The sequence below is a fragment of the Mobula birostris genome, chromosome 15 (genome assembly GCF_030028105.1).
Source record: "Mobula birostris isolate sMobBir1 chromosome 15, sMobBir1.hap1, whole genome shotgun sequence".
In the NCBI taxonomy this organism is placed as follows: Eukaryota; Metazoa; Chordata; class Chondrichthyes; order Myliobatiformes; family Myliobatidae; genus Mobula; species Mobula birostris.
Genome location: NC_092384.1, coordinates 38,512,663 through 38,537,334, shown reverse-complemented (window position 1 = coordinate 38,537,334; position 24,672 = coordinate 38,512,663). Strand labels below are relative to the sequence as shown.

The window sequence follows — 24,672 nt, the reverse complement described above, 5'->3', positions numbered from 1 at the left end:
AAGTTCTAAAACTGTTGTGCATGAAAATCCAGGAGATTAGCAGTTTTTGAGATACTCAAACCACCCTGTCTGGCACCAACAAGCATGCCATGGTCGTGGGCCAAATGGTCTAATTCTGCTCCTATGTCTTATGCTCTTATATTCTATGAAAGGCAATGACAGCCAGAGAAGAGGGCAATGAGGATCTGGGAGTGTAAGGTGGCAATGGGTGGGGAGAAGAAGGGTGGAAATAGCAGCAGATATTGGGAAGAAGAGGCAATGGAAAGATGAGGGTGGGCAAAGGAAAAGTTGGAAGGCAGCAGAGGGGAGGCCAGAGAAGGATAAGAGCAGGTAACAGAAATAATCTCACCACATTTGACGTAAACACATTATGACTGCTTTCACCATGAGCTACTGGAGGAATTTGTGGATCAGGTAGAATCTATCCAGCTGAATGGTCTAGATCTGAAATTTCCCTCTACAGAAGCTGCTCGACCCACTGCGTACCTGTGGTGCTGCTTGTTTTCTCAATCCAGATCCCAGCACCTGCTGCCCCTTGTGTTTCTGTTTGGTGGAAGACCATTGTGTATCATCATCCATGCCAACGTCTATGTGGTAGCAATTAGTTCCCCAATGCCCAGCTCTCACAATCGAATATGAGCAAGCACCAAGGCATCCAGCACCACTGAAATGGCTTTGTCTCAATGCTGGAGAACACAAGGCCCTTCAGGCTCTACTGAGACCTTGAAGGTCCTGGTCCAAGCCCATAGACGACATGGCTAAGAAATCCCATCGATGCCTTTCCTCTCTCAGGATGCTAATGAAATTCAGCAAGTCCCTTTTGACCCTCACCAATTTTTCTCCATGCGTCAGAGAGAAAGCACTCACTTGCATCTTGGCTTGTTACGGCAGCTGCTCTGCCCATGACTGCAGGGAGATGTGGACGCAGCTCAGCGTATCACAGAAACCAGTCCATGGATTCTACTCACTTCTCACTGCCTCAGCAGAGCAGCCAGCATAATCAGAGACCGCCCCCACCCCAGACAACCTCTCTCCTCTCAAGAGCAGAAGATGCAAAGGCCTGAAAGCACGTCACACTAGCGTCATGGACAGCTCCTCTCCCACTGTTAAAAGGCAAGCGAATTATTCCCTGGTACATTAAGATGGAGCCTTGACTTCACAATCTACCTCATCATGTCCTTGCGACTTATTGTCTGTCTGCACTGCACTTTCTCTGTAACTGTAACACTTTATCCTGCATTCTGTTATTACTTTTCCCCTGTACTACCTCGGCACACTGATGTGATGAAGCTATCTATATCAGGGGCTCCCAAACTCTTTAATGCCAGGAACCAATACCATTAAGCAAGAGATCCAAGAACCCCAGGTTGGGAACCCCTAATCTATATGGACGGCATGCAAAACGAAGTTTTATCAGTACCTCGCAGTACATGTGACATTTATATACCAATTACAGATACTCAACAGTCTCTAGTTGTTGTCTGTCTGCAGAGACGTGGTGAAATGCCTTGCGTGGTCCACAGATTTGCAGTGCTATTCTGCCCATGTAGAGCAAGCCTGAAGGTCAGGACTTTGAGCTTCCATTCCAGGAATCTTTGGTTAGGATAAAGGCTACATTCTTCTGTGTGGTTGGGAGAGGAAGGTTTGGATCATGGGTGGGGGTGGGGAGAAAGACCGGTTGACTGGACCCCTTGCTACTGCGATACTGCTCAGTTTGGCACTCAGTTACACTCAGTTACACTACAAGACTTTGGTTCTTTGTGGAATTGGGACCCGCTGTCAGGGTCTCACGATCGGCCACTTTTTGATATCCCAAGGACGCGGCCTGGAAGAGTAGAGCGCCTTCAGGGTTCTGGATTTTCAGAGCTCTGGAGATGTGCTGATTCTGAGCCGGTGTCCCTGAACGAGGCGTCACGGGAGAACACGGAACATCGGGAGCAACGGGTTAGCTACCGGGTGTTGTGTGTCTGGAGACCCGAGCCTTCCTGGGGCTGATTCTCTGGGTGCAGAGCCCAGAAAAAACAACACAACAGACTTTTAACATCGTAAATCAGTAAGTTGTTTGTGATGTCTTCCCTCTCGCTGTGAAACAGGGACACCCCTTTTTCTCTTATTAGGAAGAGAAAGAGCCTGTGGTATGTCGAATTACCGAGTGAACATGTAGTCTTTGGGATACTGCAAGTCTGTGTCTTTATTGATGCTTGCTGCACGCTACTGTGCTCGGTGGAGGGTGCTGATGCTTTTTGCTGGTGGGGGTGGGAAGGGGTCGTTGCCTCGTTGCTGCTTGTGTGTGGGAGGAGTGTGCTGGGGTGGGGGGGTTTTGGGGTTCTAATATTTAACTGTCACTCATTCTTTGGGGTACTCCTCTGTTTTCATAGATGTTTGCAAAGATAAAGAGTTTCAGGATATATATTGTATATATTTCTCTGACAATAAATGTACCTACCTATTGAAACCTATTGAAGGACAGTCCATTGAAGATGATTTTCACAAAGTATGAGGTAAATCTGTTGCAGATTGGAAAATAAAAATATTGGCTGCACGGAATGACCCAAGGTTGCAAAACAAGGGATGCTACTGTGACGACAAACCAAGCTATCAGAAGATTGATGCTGATGAGAGAGATAAGAGAGACAATGGAGAAACATTCAAAATGCTAATAAGAGAGAAGAGAGAGATTAACAAGAAAGAAACACACTTCAGAATATTGACAGACCGGTTGCTTTGAACCTGAACTGTTTGAAGTTTGATGGACAGGCGATACCCCAGCAGGGGGATAAAAAGAACAGGTTCGCTAAGGCACGACAGACACCACGAGATCACGAGATGACGAGACCCTGGAAGAGCAGTGTGCCTCCCACAAGTTGGTGGGAGTTGGAGGTCTGGTCATGGGAACCGACCATAGACGCACAGGGTGAAAAGGGTACGATCGGTGGGAACCTGGTGTGTGTGTCCGCCCTTGCCTGGGTGCCGGGTTCACCGCGGAAGAACGGTCGTATCCGGAGCGGAGGGGTCACAGTCGGTGACCACAGAAGACATAACAAAGGGTCCGCCCGAGAGCTAACCGCGAAGAACATTAAAGGTCTGTCTGAATCAGATTTGCATATTCCCTCTCTCTCTCTCCAATGGCACAACAGCGATTACTGTGAACTGTGCTAAGCTGAACTGAACCCTGCGTCACTTGAGACTGATCATTTTACCCCTAGACTGCGATAGAACTTGGTTAATTCCTATTATCCTAGTTCTGTGTACATGTGTGTTTTATCACTGCTAACCTGTTGCATTTATCTCCTTACGATTAGAATACTGTGTTGCTCATTTCTTTAATAAAACTTTATTAGTTTCTGTTAACCAGACTCCAGCTAAGTGGTCCATTTCTGCTGGTTTGTCAACCCAGTTACGGGGTACGTAACACTACTAAAAAAGTCTAGTACCCACTCTACAGAAACCATGGTAGAAGAAGTGAGAACCTCTGAGGATGCAGGGTGACTTGGATAAGTTGGGTGAGTGGGCAAATTCATGGCAGATGCAATTTAATGTGGATAAATGTGAAGTTATCCACTTTGGTGGCAAAAATAAGAAAACAGATTATTATCTGAATGGTGGCCGATTAGGAAAAGGGGAGGTGCAACGAGACCTGGGTGTCATTATACACCAGTAATTGAAAGTGGGCATGCAGGTACAGCAGGCGGTGAAAAAGGTGAATGGTATGCTGGCATTTATAGCGAGAGGATTCGAGTACAGGAGCAGGGAGGTACTACTGCAGTTGTACAAGGCCTTAGTGAGACCACACCTGGAGTATTGTGTGCAGTTTTGGTCCCCTAATCTGAGGAAAGACATCCTTGCCATAGAGGGAGTACAAAGAAGGTTCACCAAATTGATTCCTGGGATGGCAGGACTTTCTATGAAGAAAGACTGGATGAACTAGGCTTGTACTCGTTGGAATTTAGAAGATTGAGGGGGGATCTGATTGAAACGTATAAAATCCTAAAGGGATTGGACAGGCTAGATGCAGGAAGATTGTTCCCGATGTTGGGGAAGTCCAGAACAAGGGGTCACAGTTTGAGGATAAAGGGGAAGCCTTTTAGGACCGAGATTAGGAAAAACTTCTTCACACAGAGAGTGGTGAATCTGTGGAATTCTGTGCCACAGGAAACAGTTGAGGCCAGTTCATTGGCTATATTTAAGAGGGAGTTAGATATGGCCCTTGTGGCTAAAGGGATCAGGGGGTATGGAGAGAAGGCAGGTACAGGGTTCTGAGTTGGATGATCAGCCATGATTGTACTGAATGGCGGTGCAGGCTTGAAGGAAGGAATGGCCTAATCCTGCACCTATTTTCTATGTTTCTATGTTTACAGATGTGGTTATCCAGGAGGCTGGAGGCCTCCCAGAATTCTCCCATTTCATACAAAGAACACAACGTTGCCCCCGAAGCCATCGTCGCTGCACTAAATATGTACTTAGAGACGAAGAAGAAACTTAGCAGATACTTACCTTGCCTAAGCCTGTTGTCACCCAAGCCTGATGAGCCAAAGCCTCCACACTCCAACACTGGTCCACTCTCACAATGGGAACTCTGCTTATCCCTGCATTATTTTTATTTGCTTTGCTAATAAATTGCAATTCGACTAGGCCACCAGAGAATGACAAAAGCTGTGAGCTCCTTCTTCAAATCTCATTCATGGACCTGGGAGTAGCCTCCTCTCTTGTTCCCAATTTGACTGGCCACCGGAAAAGCACCCAACACACAGGAATGCTCCTTTTTCAAAATCTCACTCATGGACCTGTGAGTAACCTACTCTCTCCTTCACGATTTGACTGGGTGCCCAGAGAGATAGACAGTGCACTCATATTGCCGATTTAATTTTACAATCACTTCAAGACCACCAAACACAAAACTGGCCTGCAATAACTTGCAGCCCCAAGAAAAAGTGAAAGTGGACCTGAAAGATATCTAAAGAAATTGAATTTGACATTCAAAGTACAACTTCTTTTAGCATATTTATTCCCAGCTGGTTTGGGGATCCACCAGTAGCCTATTTCCTGAAGTTTGGGGTTAATTAGTGCAGCATTAATGAGGTCTATCATACGTGCTCACCTTTTGCATTCAACAAATCATATGTCAGCTTCCCAAAGTTCAAGGAAGCTTCTTTCTTAGCATCCCCTTGGGACTGAGGATGACTCGTTTCCACTCTGAGGTGACTGTTAGGCCAGTTTGAGACACGTAAAATCTGCCATGGCTGATGCCCAGTGGGCATTGGTAAGATGGTGCACTCAATCTGCCTCTAGCTCCACCCACAGCACAGATTCATGGCTCTCTCTGGCATCCTGAACACTCCATCTCCACTTTAAACAGAGATAGACAAAGAGTCCTCAGGAATCTGTGTGTGTGCAATTCTGATCCATGTCATCTGTTCACCTAGTAAATCTGTTCCCATGAAAAGTCCTGAAAAGAGTTTGTTTCTGGAGTCCGGCAGGTCACATGGTTGACTTAGTGGAGCCAACAGTGTGTAATTAGGACCTCAGTCTGTGGATGCTGATCAAAAGAACACTTGGTGAAAAATAGTTACTTAAGATATAAGATATAAGAACAGATTTAGGCATTTGACCCACCAACTCTGCACCACCATTTCATGACAAACAAGACAAAGTCTGCAGCTGCTGGAAATCCAAGAAACACACACAAAAGATGCTGGAAGAACTCAGCAGGCCAGGCAGCATCTATGGAAAAAAATACAATCGACGTTTCGGGCTGAGACCTTTCCGCAGGACGGGAGAGAAAAAGCTGAGGAGTACATTTAAAAGTTAGGGGGAAAGAGAAATACAAGGTTATAGGTGAAATCTGGAGGGGGAGTTAAAGAGCTGGGAAGTTGATTAGTGGAAGAGACAGAAGGCCATGGAAGAAAGAAAAAGGGGGAAGAGCCCCAGAGGGAGGCGATGAGCAGGCAAGGAGATAAGGTAAGAGGGAAAAGGGGATAGGGAATGGAGAAGGAGGGGGGTGGGGTGGGGTGGGGGGGGGGGAGGCATTACTGGAAGTTTGAGAAATCGGTGTTCATGCCATCAGGTTAGAGTCTACCCAAACGGAATATAAGGTGTTGTTCCTCCATCCTAAGTGTGGCCTCATCATGACAGTGGAGGAGGCCATGGATGGACATATCAGAATGGGAATGGGAAGTGGAATTAAAATGGGTGGCCACTGGAAGATCCCATTTGTTTTGGCGCACAGAGTATAGATGCTTGGCGATGCGGTCTCCCAATATGCGTTGGGTCTCACCAATATAAAGGAAGCCACACTGGGAGCACCAAACACAGTAAATGACCCCAACATACTCACAGGTGAAGTGTCGCCAAACCTGGAAGGACTGTTTAGGGCCCTGAATGGTAGTTTAATTTCATGGTAGGACCATTTCATCATGGCTGATCCAACTTTCCCTCTCAGCCCTAGTCTTCTGCCTTCTCCCCATATCCCTTCATGCCCTGGCCAATCAAGAATCTATCAGCCTCTGCCTTAAATATACATAAAGACTGGGCCTCCACAGCTGCCTGTGGCAACGAATTCCACAGATTCACCACTATCTGACTGAAGAAATTCCTTCTCATCTCCATTCTAAGGCTGTGTCCTCTGGTCTTAGACTACTCCAAAATAGGAAACAATCTCTCTACAGTCACTGTATTGAAGCCTTTCCACATTTGATAGGTTTCAATGAGGTCACCTGTCATTCTTATGAAATGCAGTGAGTGGAGGTCCAGAACCATCAAATACTCTTCATATGACAAACCTTTCAAACTGGGACACGAGGAAATCTGCAGGTGCTGGAAATTCAAGCAACACACACAAAATGCTGGTGGAACGCAGCAGGTCAGACAGCATCCATAGGAAGAAGCACAGTCGGCTTTTCGGGTCGAGACCCTTTGTAAGGACCCTGAGTCCTGACAAAGGGTCTTGGTCCGAAACGTCGACTGTGCTTCTTCCTATGGATGCTGTTTCAAACTGGGAATCATTTTTGTGAACCTCCTTTGAATCCTCTCCAATGTCAGTACATCCTTTCTTAGATAAGGGGCCCAAAGTCGCTCACAATACTCAAAGTGAGGCCTCTCCAATGCATCTATATTCTAGTCCTCTCAAAATGAATGATAACATAGCATTTGCTTCCTCACCACAGACTCAACTTACAAATTACCCTTAAGGGAATCCAGCACAAGGACTCCCTTGTCCCTTTGCGTGTCAGATTTTTAAAATTTTCTCTTCATTTAGAAAAAAGACTACGTTTTTATTTCTTCTACCAAAGTGCTTGACCATATACTTCCCGACACTATATTCCATAAGCTATTTCTTTACCCATTCTCCTAATCTGTCTAAGTCCTTCTATAGCTTCTCTGATTCCTCAAAACTGCCTGCCCCTCCACCTTTCTTCGTATCATCTGCAAACTTTGCCACTAAGCCATCAATTCCATCCAAATCATTGACATATAACGTAAAAAGAAGTGGTCCCAATGCAGACCCCTGTGGAACACCACTTGTCACCAGCAGCCGACCAGAAAAAGGCTCCCTTCATTCCCACTCTTTGTCCCTTGCCAGTCAGCCAATGCTCTGATCATGTTAGCATCTTTCCTGTAACGCCATGGGCTCTTGTTAAGCAACTTCATGCATGTCACCTTGTTGAAGCTCTGATCTTCAGGTGGGTGCTTAAAGCTGGGACTGTTCCACACACAAATGTGCTCAGTGCTTCAGCAATTTCTTCTGGTAAACATCTCAGAGTGTGTGCTCGAGGTTGGAGAGAGTTAGAGAGAGATGAAAATAGAGGCAGGCAGAGAGAGATAGAGAAAGGGTGTACGTTAGTGTATTGATATTGTGCAATGATCAGCACATGCATATAACAACACAAGTAGGATGGAGTAGACAGGAAAGAACTAAGATCACACAAGCATCACCCATACCATACTGACATCTTAACTTCTTTCACCTTATTAAAGATACGTAACTCCACAGGTCGAGATTATCACGTCAAACAGGGGCCTGTAGCTTTCAGAATAAAACTGAATAATCAAGAAAGGAAGTGGGGTAAGTCAGCTAAAAGATTTAAAAAGTCAGAGAATAAAAAAAGCAGTATGATTAATGATAAACAAAATGTCAAGGGAAGGGACTGTGTGTTTAATGACCATGAAACGTCAATGAACAAGGCTGAGTCAAGGAAAAATTGTAAAGGATTGAAATAAAGGGGTTTTATCTGAATGCGCACTAGATTTGTAACAACAAAGAAGAATTAATGGCAAAGAGAAATAAGTATGATCTAACTATCATTCCAGAGATATGGTTGCATGGTGACCAAGGTTAGGAATTAAATATCCCAGTGCGGAGCGGAAAAGGCAGAGAAAACATGTCCAAATCAATTGTTAAAAAAAAAACAACTGGAGAGCAGGTTCACTGAATGTATCCAAAAAAAGCCTCTTGAATAAAAACAAGTGGGGTGGCTATTTTACATTTCACCTTGTACGATCAGTAAGAGCAAATTAGTAATTAATCCCATGAGTAAAATGATCAGAATAGGACAGAAGTTTATGTTAAGGTTGTTTATGGTAACTTAAAAGTTGAGTTTTTAAATTAAATCCATATTTGTGAAGAGGAACTTGCCTGATTTGTAAATTACACAATAATTTCATTCACAGCAGCAAACAATCAAATAAATATTCTTTTATTCCCAAAAAATATTAATTCTACTGAGAAGTGAATTTTCACAGGAAGAATGTTGATGATAAAGTGATTTTATGGAAAAGGGTTAAAGTGCTGCTAGGCAGAGTAGCAAGTCTGAGAATTCAATAAAATTTAGGAACTAAAGTGGATGCCTAAATTATTGCTGTGAAGGAACAATACAAAATTAAATTAGTAAGATCTGCAAAAATAACTGGAGCATTTTTATGTGTACAAAAGCAAAGCAAGCGTTAAAAGTCATTTGGGTGCAGATATAGGAGACATAATGGGGAATAAGGAAATGTCAGAGATATTTTGCAAATGCTTTGTATCAGTAAAACACAAATAATACCGTGTAACCTAGGGTAACAAGAGATGAACAAGTGAGGAACTGAAGGTAATCACGATTAAGAGAGAGAAAATTCGGCATAAATTAAAGCAATTTAAAAGGCAACAAATCCCTGCAGCAGATGGCCTTGATCCTTGGGTTCCAAACACGGGTTTAAAGAGATAGTGAACGAAGGAAAAGAAGGAATGGATGTTTTGCCCCTCTGTGCTTACCGTCCCATTCATCTAGACCATGCCTGATCTTTCTCTTCAGTGTCATTTTAGTAGCCAATCGCACACCGAATGTTAGTGGCAGCCTCCATACCTTCCTGTTTGCTGCTGCTTCCCATTCAAAATAGGTTATTTGCTGCGTTTAAATGAGATCTAGCCATTAAAGTGGGCTGTTTTTGATCCTTTGCCAGTGGACAAGGAAATTGATGGAATAGTTTTCTGCCTGAAGCTATTAAATCCAAGTGAAAATATTAGTGGCTTAATACTGATAGATACTTGACCTGGGACACCAGATATACTGTCGAGCAACCCTGTAAAAATTTAAGGAAGGTGATGAAGTAAAAAATGATAGCATTTATTTAACAAAAGACAAAATTACAAGCATAGCAAGGAACAGTTTCACAAAGTGGCATTCAGACCATTTCTGTCTGAGTGAAATTAAGAAATAATGTTTTAATTACTCTCTCAGGAGTTTAGTAAAGAATCATGTCAAGGAGATCAAGGATGAGACTTGTGGATATTCTGAGAGATTTGCTTTGTCAGTTTACAGTGGTAATGAAGCTGGAATTGTGGTGCAATTTATCCAAGGTAGATTGAATATTCTTCAGATGTATATGAGGCAGTTTTTTTAATCAGAACTTTGAATGCCATGTAGATGTACATCTCGGTAATGAAGCAGGGCAAGTAATTGCCCAGAAGATAGCAGCTATCGAACTGGAAATGAATTGGCTGCAGTGGCGCTAAAGAGTTATTTCAACAGATTAATTGTTTGCAATCAAATAACAGATCAAAGACTTGGCTAGGTTTTGGAAATGTATAAGTGCAAGATGAAAATGTTAAAGAGTTCAAGAGTTTCTGTCCAGAAATAAATGTAGCATTTCAAAGGCAGGGATTCCAGCTTAAAGTTATAAAAAAAATAGTGGGAGCAAAACGTAATCACAAGCACAGAAAGAACGTTGAGGTAGGGGTGGTAGACAGAAGGAGCCAGGTGGAGGGGGGTAGGGGAGCTTAGAGATAGAGACTGGTACATGATAGATGGAGATAGTTATATAAAGGAACAACTGGAGCCAAGTGGGCAGAATTCCTTCTGTAATCTTTCTGCACTTACCACCATGTAGCTTCCATCCCCAACAAACTCCCCCTCCTCCCCTCCAATACATGGATGTACTGCCTAAATTTTTTTCCCTTATCCATTGGCACTTGAAACTCATCAGTTTCTATCTCCTTACTCCTCGTCGCCCTCCGTCTTCCGGCTCCATTTGCCCAACGTCCTCCACCTTTCACCCTCCCCTCTCACTCTTTATACTGTCACTCCACGCTGTCAGCCCTGATGCAGGGTTGCAACCCAAAATGTCAATTCACCTTTTGCTGCACAGCTGTTGCTTGACCCATTGGGCTTCTCTAGCAGTTAGCTTGCTCTTGTTCCAGATTCCAGGCGTCATGTTTCTGGTTTATACCAAGCCTAATGTTCTTCCCTTCCTTTTTCCAGTAGCCATCCACCTGATATCAAAGGTATGCTGTTACATGTAAGGAGAAAAACGAATGCCTAATATTTGATTCACAGCTTAAACATTGCTATCCTAGAATTTCAACAATGCTGCAAAAGGGCCTTCAGCTGTAATGAAATCTAATAATCAATTATCATTAATCAATAATCAATGAACAAGTGGATGACCATATACTACTCCCATGATGACATCACATCGTTGAAGCAAACCATGTCACTGGGTCATTTTCCAAATGGAAGCCCTGACAGCTAGAACTGCTGTCAGTAAAAATGAATTCTTCTTCACACTTAAAACACTCTACCTCAGGCAACACAGTTTATTCAGAACATGGGAACTGTTTGTTGACTTACAAACTTAGCAACTCCCACATATATACTTAAATATTCATGAGTTTTAAATAATTCTGTTGAGTTTTTTTTTTAAAAAGTACAAAGCTTGTCAAAATACAGGTGAGATAAATCTTTGCTGGTACTTCTACATGTCCTTAGTTCATTATTCATGAAATAAGTTCTCAGCCTATATGAAGCAAGACGAGTCTGGTCAAAAAATGGTAACATTTTATAGAAGTCCCATAAATATTAAAATAATCACCTGCTTGCTATTCTCTCCATACAAGTACACAGGAAATATGTGAATACATTTACATAAACATCTTACCTATTTAGTTAGAATGCAGACCTACCAAAAGCCAAACTGCATCTAATCAGTATTAAAATAATCTGGGTGGCATGGTAGCATAGAGATTAACACAGCGCAGGCTACCCGGGTTCAATAGACAATAGGTGCAGGAGTAGGCCATCTGGCCCTTCAAGCCAGCACCGCCATTCACTGTGATCATGGCTGATCATCCACAATCAGTACCCCGTTCCTGCCTTCTCCCCATATCCCTTGACTCTGCTATCAGCTCTATCTATAGAGCCCTATCTAACTCTTTCTTGAAAGCATCCAGAGAATTAGCCTCCACTGCCTTCTGAGGCAGAACATTCCACAGATGATGATACAAAGATAGGTGGAGGGGTAGGTAATACTGAGGAAGCAGGGTCTACAGAGAGACTTAGACAGATGAGGAGAATGGGCAAAGAAGTGGCAGATGGAATATAATTTAGGGAAGTGTATGTCATGCAATTTGGTCAAAGGAATAAAGGCATAAGACTATTTTCTAAATGGGAAGAAACTTAAAGATTCAGAAGTACAAAGGGATTGGATGTCCTTGTTGAGGATTCCCTGAAGGTTAACTTGCAGGTTAAGTTGGTGGCATGGAAGGCAAATGAAACGTTAGCATTCATTTCGAGAGGACAAGAATATAAGAGCAGGATGTAATGCTGAGGCTTAAGTAGACATTGGTCAAATTGCATGAGTATTGTGAACAGTTTTGGGCCCCTTATCTTCAAAAAGATGTATGGCATTGGAAAGGATCCAGAAGTTGTTCACGAGAATGAGTCCTGGATTGAAAAGATGAACATATGAGGAGAGTTTGCTGTTCAATTCAGTTCAATTCCCACCACCGCCTGTCAGGAGCTTGCACCGCGTGGGATTTGTCCAGGTACTCCGGTTTCCTCTCACAGTCCAAAGACGTACTGGTTGGTAGGTTATTGGTCATTGTGAAGTGCCCCGTGATTAGGCTAGGATTAAATCGGTGGATTGCTCGGCGGCGTGGCTCGATAGGCTGGAAGGGCCTATTCCATGCTGTATCTCAATAAAATGAACAAAACCTGGTAAATGCCGAACTTTCATGAGCCTTATCTGCTCTGTATTAAGACAGAAAACGATTTGTCAGAACTTAGACATACTTAGTCTGCTTAAAAAGTGCAAAGAAGGAAGAAATCAAAATTGTTCTATATTTTGTACAGTGCTTTGTTCATTGTTTCTCCATCATCAACACCTCTACGTTGATGGATAGGTGTCAATGCAATTCAAGAAACAGAACAGTAGAGCTCAAGAACAAGCCTCATCTGTGTGTGCTGAGTATGATGCCAGATTAAACTAATCCCTTCTGCCTACATATGATCCAGATCATCCCCCACTCCCACCTCCATCCCTGCAAATGCATGGGCCCATCGAAAAGCCTCTTGAACATCACTATCAAATAATCCTGTTGCACAGATCCACAACTATCACATAGGATTTATTACACCCAGTTCAAGTGAACCAGATTAGGCAAACACCAGCTTCAGTGGTAGGCCAAATCCAATTGATCCATTTTACCAACAGCGCGTACATATAGTCACAGTTCTAGCAGACTCACTTCTAAAATACACTTACTCACAGTTTATGCAGATTCAGTTGTAAAACTGAAGATACTAAACATGGAAGAAATTAATCCAGGAACAACCACACATTATTGGGAACCAAATACAATTTCTGCAAATAAAAAGACGTTTCACGAGATACCAAATCACTGGCCAGGTTATCAGTGTTTAGAACATGGTTGACAGTGCACATTTAAACATGATCATTGTTCCGCACCTACAGAATTTTCACAAGTTACAATGTCTATTGCCAGAGGGATAAGAAAAGGTCAACCCAAACCTTTATATTCAAAACCAATTAGAGATATGTAAGATGTGAAGCAGTGATTAAAATGGAGATTAATGAAAAATCCAGGTAAAGTACAGATTTATCTTTTCTGGACCCACCAGTGAAGACTTTCTGTTCAAAGTCAGCTTGATCCAAAATGCAAGGAGTTGTCCTGTGGGAACCATTGAGAGGTGCAAAGAAAAGCAAGCTCTTCCCTTGAAACTGCTGAAAATAAACTTTCTACAGCAGGCTAAAGTATTCCATAGGCATTCAGAAACACTTAATATTAAAAAAAAATCATGGGCTAAATAATTGAAGTACCAGAAATTATTCAAATCATTTCAGAAAAGAATTAAAATTTAATCAATTGAAAACACATTAAAAATATTAAAACAAATTCAATTCATTCAAAATCGGTAATGTACTTACCCTGGAGGAACAAGAGGCTGCATATGCTGGAATCTGGAGTAACACCTATTTTCCCGGAAGAACTCAGAAGTTGAGCAGTATCTGTGGAAGGAAATGAATTGTCAATATTTCAGGCCAAAACTTTGCATCAGGTCTTGTCCTCTCCCATTTGTAGTCATTCCATGCTCTTCAGATGAATGAGTTTGCTGTTCCTAACACAAGTCAGATGACAGATTTCCCAGTGGCACTGCAAATTGTAAACACAAGAGATTCTGCAAGTGCTAGAAATCCAGAGTAACACATACAAAATGCCAGAGGAACTCAGCAGCAGCTCAGGCAGAATCTATGGAAAGGGATAAACAATCAACGTTTTGGGCCAAGACCCTTCATCAGGTCTGGTAAGGAAGGCCCGATGAAGAGTCTCAGCCAGAAATGTCAATTTTTTATTCCTCTCCGTACATGCTACCTGACCTGCTGAGTTTCTCTAGCATTTTGTGTGTGTTATTCCCAGTGGAACTGCTGCATAATTGCTGCTGGGACCCAGGTGTGAGTGGGGTGGGTGGGGGAGGGGGAGTTCGCAGAATTGCCTGAAGGCCAACTCTGTAAATTCAGGAATCCCAAATGATGAGATGTAATTTTGATAAACTTCTATCCAGTTGATCAGAAATCCTGGTAGTTTTGCATCTGGCTCGCAAGTTGTACCTCCCCTGCTCCATGCTCCCTTACTCTTTTTAAACTCCCTGGGGCCCTGTTTCCTGCACTACCTTTAAACATACCAGGTTCGATAAGAGCTAATTATCCTAGTATGTAATTTCTACATGATAAAAATGAATGGACTTGCTGAGGTTTTAAGTTAAGCTTATTTCATTTGAACAAACACTGTCAGGTGCAGGTACAATGAAAAATTTGCTTGCAACAGCATCACGGGCATGTTTGTTCAGATATCAACACACAGAACATCAATTATACAAGACAGAGAAGGGAGAAAAAGATTACACAGAACAAGAGAAATATTAGTGTTAAAAAAAACAGATACAAGTCCTTGTAAGAGACCATCTTCCAGTTAAGATGGCACTAGCATACAATGCTCCTTCGTTTGACATCTTCCAGATAACACACAATTTTTTTTACTTCCTTTACATCTGTTTTTCATCTTAAATGTGTTCTGGGACTGTTAGACCCCACAATTTACAATTTGGAGATTATTTGAGAGATCCAGCGGTTTTCTGTCTCCGAGAATCTTCCAGGAAGCGAGCGCGTACTCAAACAGCCTCGATGCGAAGAAACTTCAAGGCGGGGCTCAAGGTAATGTTCAACTCCATTTCACCGGTTAAAGCATCCAATAATCGCCGAGTAAAGCATCGAGGAAGATTGAGACATCAAGGAGAATGCGGAAGAGTTCAATGCTGGCTGCCTTCATTTTGATCACGGCCAGAGAAGGAATCTGTGAGCAGCCTATTGCTGCGTGGTTCGTGTGGCAGGCAAGTCAGCCCCTCTGCCTTGTGTGGTGTCTGGGAGTCTCTCTCTTTCATTGAATGTCGGTGATATCATAGGATGGTATTGTGGTTCTGTGTTTATGGATTGGACTACTGCATTTGTGCACTGAGGATTTTATCAGACTTATAGTTTTTATATTCTGGGCTTTTTATCACCTGTTCCTTTTTCACTTTGTTGTGAGAGGGGAGGGTGTTTGAGGGTTGAAGTTCTGCTGTGTTCTGTTAGGTTTTTTGTGCAGGGGAGAGGCTGTTTTTGGGGGTTGATGTTCCTGTTCCATGTTGTGCAGAGGGAGAGCAGTTTTGAGGGTTGATGATCGGGACACTGTTCTTTTTTTGCGTGGGGGGGGTGTGATGCTTCTCTCCGAATGCCTTTAATGCTCTTTCTTAGTTTTGTGGCTATCTGGAGAATGCAAATTTCAGAGTTGTATATGGTTAAGTGGTTTGATAATAATAAACGAACCTTTGAAGAGGTAGTCCACAGTGTTCTGGTGCTGAGGTAGTATTAACGTTGTGTTGGTCAGTTCAACAACCTGATGGACGTCGGAAAGTAGCTACTCCTGAACCTGGAGGCGTGGGGCCTTAGGAATACCATCTAATCACCAGGAAATCTACCACTCTGACCTATAAAAGTTCTGAGTATGCTGTATCAATGGATTTTTCCTATATTTCTGCTAAGAAATTCTCGCAGTTCCTGAGAAGTTGGAGGCCATTGATTTTTCAAAATTCTTGGGATAAACCAGTATATGAAAGCTGAAGATATCATTTTCACCATGGCTAATCAAAGTCAGGCTGCTACAGTAAAATATGTTTTCTGTCCTGATTAAATTTATTTTCTAGGGCTCTGGAAGGAATCTTCAGTAGAAGCTCTCTCCACATCATAAAGTCAACAGATTGTCCAATATTCCATATGAAATCTTCATCAGATGACTCTCCAGAGAGAAGACTGGTGACAACATAGCACAATAAAGTATGATTAATGGGTGACCTTTAACACAAGATATCAATCACATGTTTAATCCTCTGTGATAACAGCGATCTGCGGTACTTCAAAATCTATAATGCCCTTCTATTGCATAATAGTTGAACTTACATTGCTTAATGTCCTCAAATACATCAATCCCTGTCCTCTTTAGCTACAGCCTCCCCAATGGAACTGAAACTGAAGAGGGGGAGATAACGCATCTGTGATCCCACAAAGGATTACTTGTCCCTATTTAACCATAAACTGTAAAGCCATTATTTCACACTCCCTGAGTAATTCCACTGAAAGTATGGAGGAACTGATCTGATGTTATATGTGACACCAATCTGCAAATTTCATTTTCCCATATTCATATTCCACAACCATTCACAATGATAATACCTCGTCTTCCAAACTGCAACTTCTCAGCAGCACAGTTGACAATTATTGGGTCTTCCATTATTATTCAATTGTTAATCTTGGGAGCTTGCTAAGAATGGTCCATAGCGATATTTCTGAAATTTTCAGGTTTATTGTGACAAGTGTACAGCTTTCAAACACACGCAAAATACTGGAGAAACTCAGCAAGGTAGACAGCATCTATGGAGAGGAACAAACAGTTGACTTTTTTGGGATGAGGCTCTTCAGGACTTGTTATCAGATTTTCATCATCTGATGAGGGGTCTCGGCCTTAACTGTCAACTGTTCATTCCTCTCCATTGCTGCTACAGAACCTGCTGAGTTCCTCCAAAATTTTGTGTGAGTTGCTCAAGATTTCTACTGTTCCTGCAGTGCTCACTCCATCGCACTCCATTCTGACTTCAACGTATACTGCCTTCCCTTCGTCGTCATTGGGTCTCCCTATCTAACAACAGCCTTCACAAAAGGACTTCAGCGGTTCAGGAAGGGAGCCGCCATCTTCATAAAGGCAAATAAGGATGGGCAATGCTTGCTGACCTTACCTATGCTGCCTGGATCCCAGAAAACGAATAACGAATAGTTTTTAACAAGAAAGGAAAGGGAAGATGAATGAATGAGAATAACGATACAATTTAACGAAAGAATTGGGGGCATTTGGTAATGATGGTCATAAAATCATAGAGAATTTCCCCTAGTACCTTGAGGGAAGTTAGTGTAGAAATAGCAGGGGCTCTGACAGAAATATTTCAAATGTCATTAGAAACAAGGATGGTGCCGGAGGATTGGTTTATTGCTCATGTGGTTCCATTGTTTAAAAAGGGTTCTAAGAGTAAACCTGGCAATTATCGGCCTGTGAGTTTGACGTCAGTGGTGGGTAAATTGATGAAAAGTATTCTTAGAGATGGTATATATAACTACCTGGATAGACAGGGTCTGATTAGGAACAGTCAACATGGATTTGTGCGTGGAAGGTCAAGTTTGATAAATCTTATTGAATTTTTTGATGAGGTTACTAAGAAAGTTGACGAGGGTAAAACGGTGGATGTTGCCTACATGGACTTCAGTAAGGCCTTTGACAAGGTCCCACATGGAAGGTTAGCTAGGAAGGTTCAATCGTTAGGCATTAATATGGAAGTAGTAAAAAGGATTCAGCAGTAGCTAGATGGGAGACACCAGAGAGTGATGGTGGATAACTCTATGTCAGATTGGAAGACGGTGTGTAGCGGTGTGCCTCAGGGATCTGTACTGGGTCCAATGTTGTTTGTCATATATATTAATAAACTGGATGATGGGGTGGTAAATTGGATTAGTAAGTATGCAGATGATACTAAGATAGGTGGTGGTGTGGATGATGAGGTAGGTTTTCAAAACTTGCAGAGAGATTTAGGACAGTTAGAAGAGTGGGCTGAAAGATGGCAGATGGAGTTTAATGCTGAAAAATGTGAGGTGCTACTTTTTGGTAGAACTAATCAAAATAGGACATACATGGTAAATGGTAGGGCATTGAAGAATGCTGTAGAACAGAGAGATCTAGGAATAATGGTGCATAGTTCCCTGAAGATGGAATCTCATGTGGATAGGATGGTGAAGAAAGCTTTTGCTTTGCAGGCCTTTATTAATCACAGCATTGAGTATAGGAGTTGGGATGTAATGTTGAATTTGTATAAGGCATTGGTAAGTCCAAATCTGGAGTATTGTGAACAGTTCTGGTCACCGAATTAGAGGAAGGATGTCAATAAAATTGAGAGAGTACAGAGGAGTTTTACTAAAATGTTGCCTGGGTTTCATCTCCTAAATTACAGAGAAAGGTTGAACAAGTTAGGTCTTTATTCTTTGGAGCATAGAAGGTTGAGGGGGGACTTGATAGAGGTGTTTAAAATTATGTGGGGGATTGATAGAGTTGATGTGGTTAGACTTTTTCCATTGAGAGTGGGGAAGATTCAAACAAGAGGACATGGGTTGAGAGTTAGAGGACAAAAGTTTAGGGGGAACTTCTTTACTCAGAGAGTAGCAGCTGTGTGGAATGAGCTTCCAGCAGAATTGGTTAAGGCAGGTTCTATGTTGTCGTTTAAAGTTAAATTGAATAGATATATGGGCAGGAGAGGAATGGAGGCTTATGGGCTGAGTGCAGGTCGGTGGGACTAGGATAGGGTAAGCGGTCGGCACGGACTAGAAGGGCCGAGATGGCCTGTTTCCGTGCTGTAATTGTTATATGGTTATATGGTTATAATTACAGCATGGAACACGGTCCTTTGACCCACAAAGTCCATACCAGCTAACCACCAATTTATACTAATCCTATATTAATCCCATTATCCCCACATTTTCATCATCTCCCCTCAAGTGATTCAAAAAATAGGGATAAGCCTGGGAATGATAGACTGTTGTGTCTTACGTCAGTGGTGGGTAAATTATTGGAGAGGATTCTTAGAGATGGGATTTACAAGCATTTGGAGAAGTGTAGTCTTTGTGAGGGAAAGGTCATGCTTCATAATCTTAATTGACTCTCCCGAGGAAGTGAAAAAATAAGTTAAAGATGGAGTGGTGGATGTACGTAAGGATTTTAGTAAGGTGCTCGACAATATAAGCTCACTCAGAAAGTCTCGAGGTATGGGATCCAGAGAAACTTGACTGTGGGGATTCAGTATTGGCTTGCCCACAGAAGGCAGATAGTGCCAGTATATGGACCATATTCTGCCTGGAAGTCCATGACTCCTAGTGCCGTGTAGGGATCTGTTCTGGGTCACCTGCTCTTTTTGATTTTGATAAGTGATTTAGAAGAGGAAGTGGAAGAGTGGGTTAGTAAGTTTGCCGACGACACAGAGGCTAGTCATGTTGTGGATAGTATAGAAGGTTGTTGGTTATAATTGGATATATACAGGATGCAGAGATGACCAAGAAGTTGCAGATGGAGTTCAATACAGCAAAGTATGAAATGATGCACTTTGGAAGGTTGAACCAGATGGCAGTGTGCAAAGTTAATGGCAGGATTCTTAGCAGTGTGAAGGAACAGAGGGATCTTGGGGTTCATGTCTATCGATCTCTAAAAATTGCCATGCAAGTTCATGGGATGGTTAAGAAGGTGTATGATATGTTGGCCTCCATTAATTGGGGGATTGTGTTCAAGAGCTTCAACATAATGGTGCAACTCTCTAAAACCCTGGTCAGACTACACCTGGAGTATTGTGTCCAGTTCTGGTTGCATCATTATAGGAAGGATGTGGAAGCTTTGAGAGAGTGTGTAGAAGATTAACCTGGATGTTGCCTGCATTAGAGAGCATGTCTTATGAGGATAGGTTGAGCAAGCTAGTGTGTTTCTATTTGGAACCAACCAGAATGAGAGGACACTGGATAGAGTGTGTAAGATGATAAGTGGCATAGATCAAGTGGACAGCCAGTTTTTTATTTTTTGCGGGGTGGCTTTGACTAAAACTTTAAGGGTGATAGGAGGAAAGTATAGGGCCTGTCACAGGTTTTTTTACACAGATGTGTGGAATGCAGTGCTAGGGGTGGTGGTAGAAGCAGATATTATTATGGAAGTTCAAGAGACTCTTAGAGAGGCACATGGATGAAGGAAAATTGGAAGGTTATAAAGGAGGGATGAGTTAGATTGATCTTGGAGTAAGCAAAAGATCAACACAACATTGTATGCTGAAGGGCCTGCACAGTGCTCTACTATACTATTCACCAACAAACTAGAGGTTTTCTTTCTTTCTTTTTAATCTTTTTATTAATTTTCCAAAGCTGTAAACAAAATAACAATGTTGATACAGAGAGATTGGAGTAATCTTATTGTTAATAAGCATATACAAAAAAAATTTCAAATAATACAAGAATAATAGAGTTCCAAACTCATGATGTAATTAATCATAGAGAAAAAAGAAATAAAAAGAAAAAAATACAAAGAAAACCCCCAAAAAGAAACAAAAAAAAGAACTAAATATTAAACCCAAAAAAGCAAACGGAACAAAACAAGGCTAGACCATTATCTTAAATCGAACACGTTCAATAACGTCGTCAACTCTGCTCCTCTATTCATATATTTTAAGTTAATAAAAAGGATTTGGAAAGGTCAAATTACATCATCTGAAAATGTTGAATAAATGGTTTCCAAGTCTCTTCAAGTTTAACCCAAGGATCAAAAATGTCACCTCTAATTTTTTCTAAATTTAAACATAATATAGTTTGGCAAAACCATTGAAATATGGTAGAAGGATTGGTCTCCTTCCAGTTCAATAAAATGGATCTTCTGGCCATTAAAGTAACAAATACTATCATCTGACAGGCTGAAGAGAATAAAAATCTATGTTCTACCATTGGCAATCCAAAAATTGCCGTAATAGGATGGGGTTGTAAATCAAAACACAGAACTGTTGAGATAATATCAACTAGAGGTTTTACTGTGGTCAATCAACCTATCAAGCTCACACCTGTGGAGGAAATTGGAGCAATTGGTGGGGTGGGGGGGAGGGGGAGACATTCACATAGAGAGCACACAAACTCCACATGGACTGTACCTGAGCTCAGGATTGAATATGGATCATAAGCACAAGAGACTCTGCAGATGCTGGAAATCCAGAGCAAGACACATAATTCAACAGGTCAGGCAGTATGTATAGAAATAAATAAACAGTTGTTGTCTCAGGCTGAGACCCTTCTTTAGAACTGGAAAGGAAGGGGGAAGACACCAGAATAAAAAGGTGGGGGGGGAGGGGACAGAAGACTAGCTAGAAGATTAGAGGTAAAGCCAGGTGTTTGGGAAAGGTAATGAGGCGGAGGAAAGGAATCTGATAGGATAGGAGAGTGGACCATAGGAGAAAGGGAAGAAGGAGGGCCAACAGAGGGAGGTGATAGGCAGGTGAGGAGAAGAGCTAAGATGCTGGAGTGGGGAATGGAAAAAGAGGGAATGGGGAGGGAAAATAGATTTCACCAGAAGGAGAAATTGATGTTCATGCCATCAGGTTGGAGGCTACCCAGACAAAATATGAGGTGTTGCTGTCCCACCCTGAGAATGGTCCCATTGTGGCAAAAGAGGAGGCCATGGACCAACATATTGGAACAGGAATGGGAATAGGATTTTAAATGGTTGGCCACTGAGAAGTTCCTCTTTCGGTGGATGGAGCGAAGATACTCGGCAAAGCAGTCCCTCAATCTATATTGGGTTTCACCAAAATAGAGGAGGGGGCATTAGGAGCACCAGATACAATGTACAACTCAAACAGATTTGCAGGTGAAGTGTTGCCTCACGTGGAAGGACTGTTTGAGACCCTGGCACAGTGAGGCAGCAGCTCTGCTAGCTGTGCATTGCACCCCAGTGTTATCATTTTGTCTGGAAAAAGAATCTAACTGCATGAAGCAGCAACCGTGCTAGTGCCCACTCACAGAGGTGTACTAGCCTCAACAGGAAAGGTGATACCACAGCCTTGGCTATACGTTGTTCCATATGTCGACAGCACAGTATTCAGAAACTCATTGCTAGCAGCACAGTATGTGGGGGACAATGGTCACAGGGAATATTAAAGTGGTGGCTCTGTTAAAGCACCATTTTACCAACTGGACACTCAGCATCAGCCTGGATACCTTGTCTGGCAGGAATAGCCTCCCACAAACTGGTTCTCCCTGCCGAAACCTCTCTCCTCTACAGAGTTCTGAAGAGTGGCCTGTCGTAGTTCTTGAACCCATATCTCTAAAGTTTGGAAAGAGAACAGCAGAATCCTTAAATATTACTCAGATTAGCTCACCTTCTGAGGAAATACTCTTTAGTTTGCCATTCAATTTCCTTACAATCTCTGTGAAGAAAACCCTAGCTAGACACTGTGAGATTGCAAAGATTATTGTTAAGTTTGAGTGCCAACTCAAGAGCCTCTGTCCAATGTCCTTGTGCTTTTTGCAGAGTAGAAAGATTAAATTTCTCAAACTTTCTCTTAATTAGTATTTAGCATTTGACATCACTTCCCTGGCTCCCCTGGCCGCTAGCGTGTCACAGGCAGCCTTTCACCCCAGAATAAATTCAGAGATCTATGGGTAGTTGGTATTGATGACTTCTGGTGCATTTAACTCCTTGTCCGCATCTACGCCCAGCCATTCACAGGCCAAATCCTACCACCCGCTTCCCCCAGCCTCCCCGCCCCACCAGCACCACCTTTGATTCTGGGGCTGGAATCATTAACTCATGAAGATCTTTATTATTGCATAGGTCTCCATCTAGTGGATGAAGCAAGAGTTAGCTGAAATTATCAGAGATAGTCACAGTAGGAGAGTATCCCTGTACAATCATGGGGTGAAAGTGAGATACCTGGAGCCCAAGAGCCTTAAATTTGAACTTTTATTTCAAAAGTTTAAACCAGCGCTTTAGGGCACACCCCCAAAACAAATAAACAAATTTGGATTAGACAAATAGGTTGAAGAAGAGAAACCACAATAACCATTTTACTCATGATCATAGATAACCATAATTTATCCAGAGAAGGTCTGTCTTTAGGCCTCCTCAGTATACTCCCCAAAATAGGACTCAACCAAGCTTGTCTAACCAGAATTAGGTATTTAAGATTTTCACTCACCAGGATGAAATTCCTGCATGGGAGGTAGTAAAAAGGTAGATCACTTCAGGTTTGGTGCAGTTCTAGCAGTTCTACAATGTTTGGATACCATTGACGAAAGACACTACATTCACCAACCCACATCCCTACCAGATGACTCCTTCATATTACATCCTGTAATCATTCCCAACAGTAGTGCAGAGTACAAGTCGGCTATAATGTTCAGGTCTCTGCTTACCTGTGCTTCAATGGTCCATTCTGTATTATGAATGGGAATTAGAAGAGCAGAACATTCCACTTAACACTGCATCATAGGAACCACTCTGTGGACAATATGATATCAAAGATAAAGGAACAATGACATAATGCAGGGAAAGGAGCACTTGCAACATTGCAATGTTGGTTTCCTGGACCCTATACTTCTTGGCATTGAGAAAAATGTGAGATAAAATTATTATGTTTTGCAAATCCAGAAACTAATTGAAAGAAAAACACTGGAACTGAGAACTGGTCTGCTTAATTTCTTTTTCCTTTTTCTTAAGTGAGGCACTCATTTGTGACATGGTGGCGTAAGGACATATGACAATCACATACATATAACTCATAATGAATTATGTAAACAAATGCTTCGACAAAAATGTGTTTACAATATTACTCAAATATTAAACACAGTCTACTCCTCGCTGCTTAGCTATAAACTTCAACTCAATATAGAATGCATCTCAACTCAAATATATAATGTATTTCTCTCTAGTGATCATGTATACTGTATTTGAGAAAATCTGCATACGCTGGAAATCCAAGCAACAAAATGCTGGAGGAGCTCAGCAGCCCAGGCAGCATCTATGCAAGAGCAAGCAGTTAACATGTTGGGCCAAGACCCTTCATCAGGACTGGAAAGAAAGATGAGAACCCAGAGCAAAAAGTTGGGGGGGTGGGGTGTGGGAGGAGAGGAGAAAGAAGTACAAGGTGGTAGGTAGTAGATAAAACCAGGAGAGTGGGAGGGGTGAAATAAGGAGCTGGGAAATTGATTGGTGGAAGAGATAAAGGGCTGGAGAAGGGGGAATCTGATAGGAGAGAGTAGAGGATCATGGAAGAAAGAGAAGTGGTAGGATCACCAGAGGGACAAGATTAGCAGGTAAGCCAATAGGCTGGTCCTAGACTTATTTCCTGGCATAATTTACATATTACTATTTAACTATTTATGGTTTTATTACTATTTAATTATTTATGGTGCAACTGTAACGAAAACCAATTTCCCCTGGGATCAATAAAGTATGACTCTGACTATGACTATGACTATGTAAGAAGAAAAGGTGAGAGAGGAAAACAGGAATGGGGGAATAGGGAAATGATGGTGTGGGAGGAGACAATCAACATAAGTTCAAGAAAATGATGTTCATGCCATCAGGTTGGAGGCTACCCAGATGGAACATAAGGTGTGCTACTCCAACCTGAGTGTGGCCTCATTGCAGCAGTAGAGGAGGCCCTGGACTGACATATCAGAATGGAAATGGGAAGTAGAATTGAAATGAGTAGCCACCGGGAGATACAGCTTTTTCTGGCGGATGGAGTG

General features: G+C 42.2%; 1 long non-coding RNA gene across 1 annotated transcript in view; it reads right to left on the bottom strand.

Annotated features, from left to right (window-relative positions):
• Window positions 1-23,275, bottom strand: part of LOC140210284 (uncharacterized) — a 31,403-nt gene extending 8,128 nt beyond the window's left edge. The window contains exons 1-2 of the long non-coding RNA XR_011889200.1: window positions 23,118-23,275; window positions 13,702-13,782 (exon numbers count right to left, since the gene is read on the bottom strand). This is a non-coding gene — a long non-coding RNA (uncharacterized lncRNA). The remainder of the gene's footprint in view (window positions 1-13,701; window positions 13,783-23,117) is intronic.
• Window positions 23,276-24,672: the final 1,397 nt, after the last annotated feature.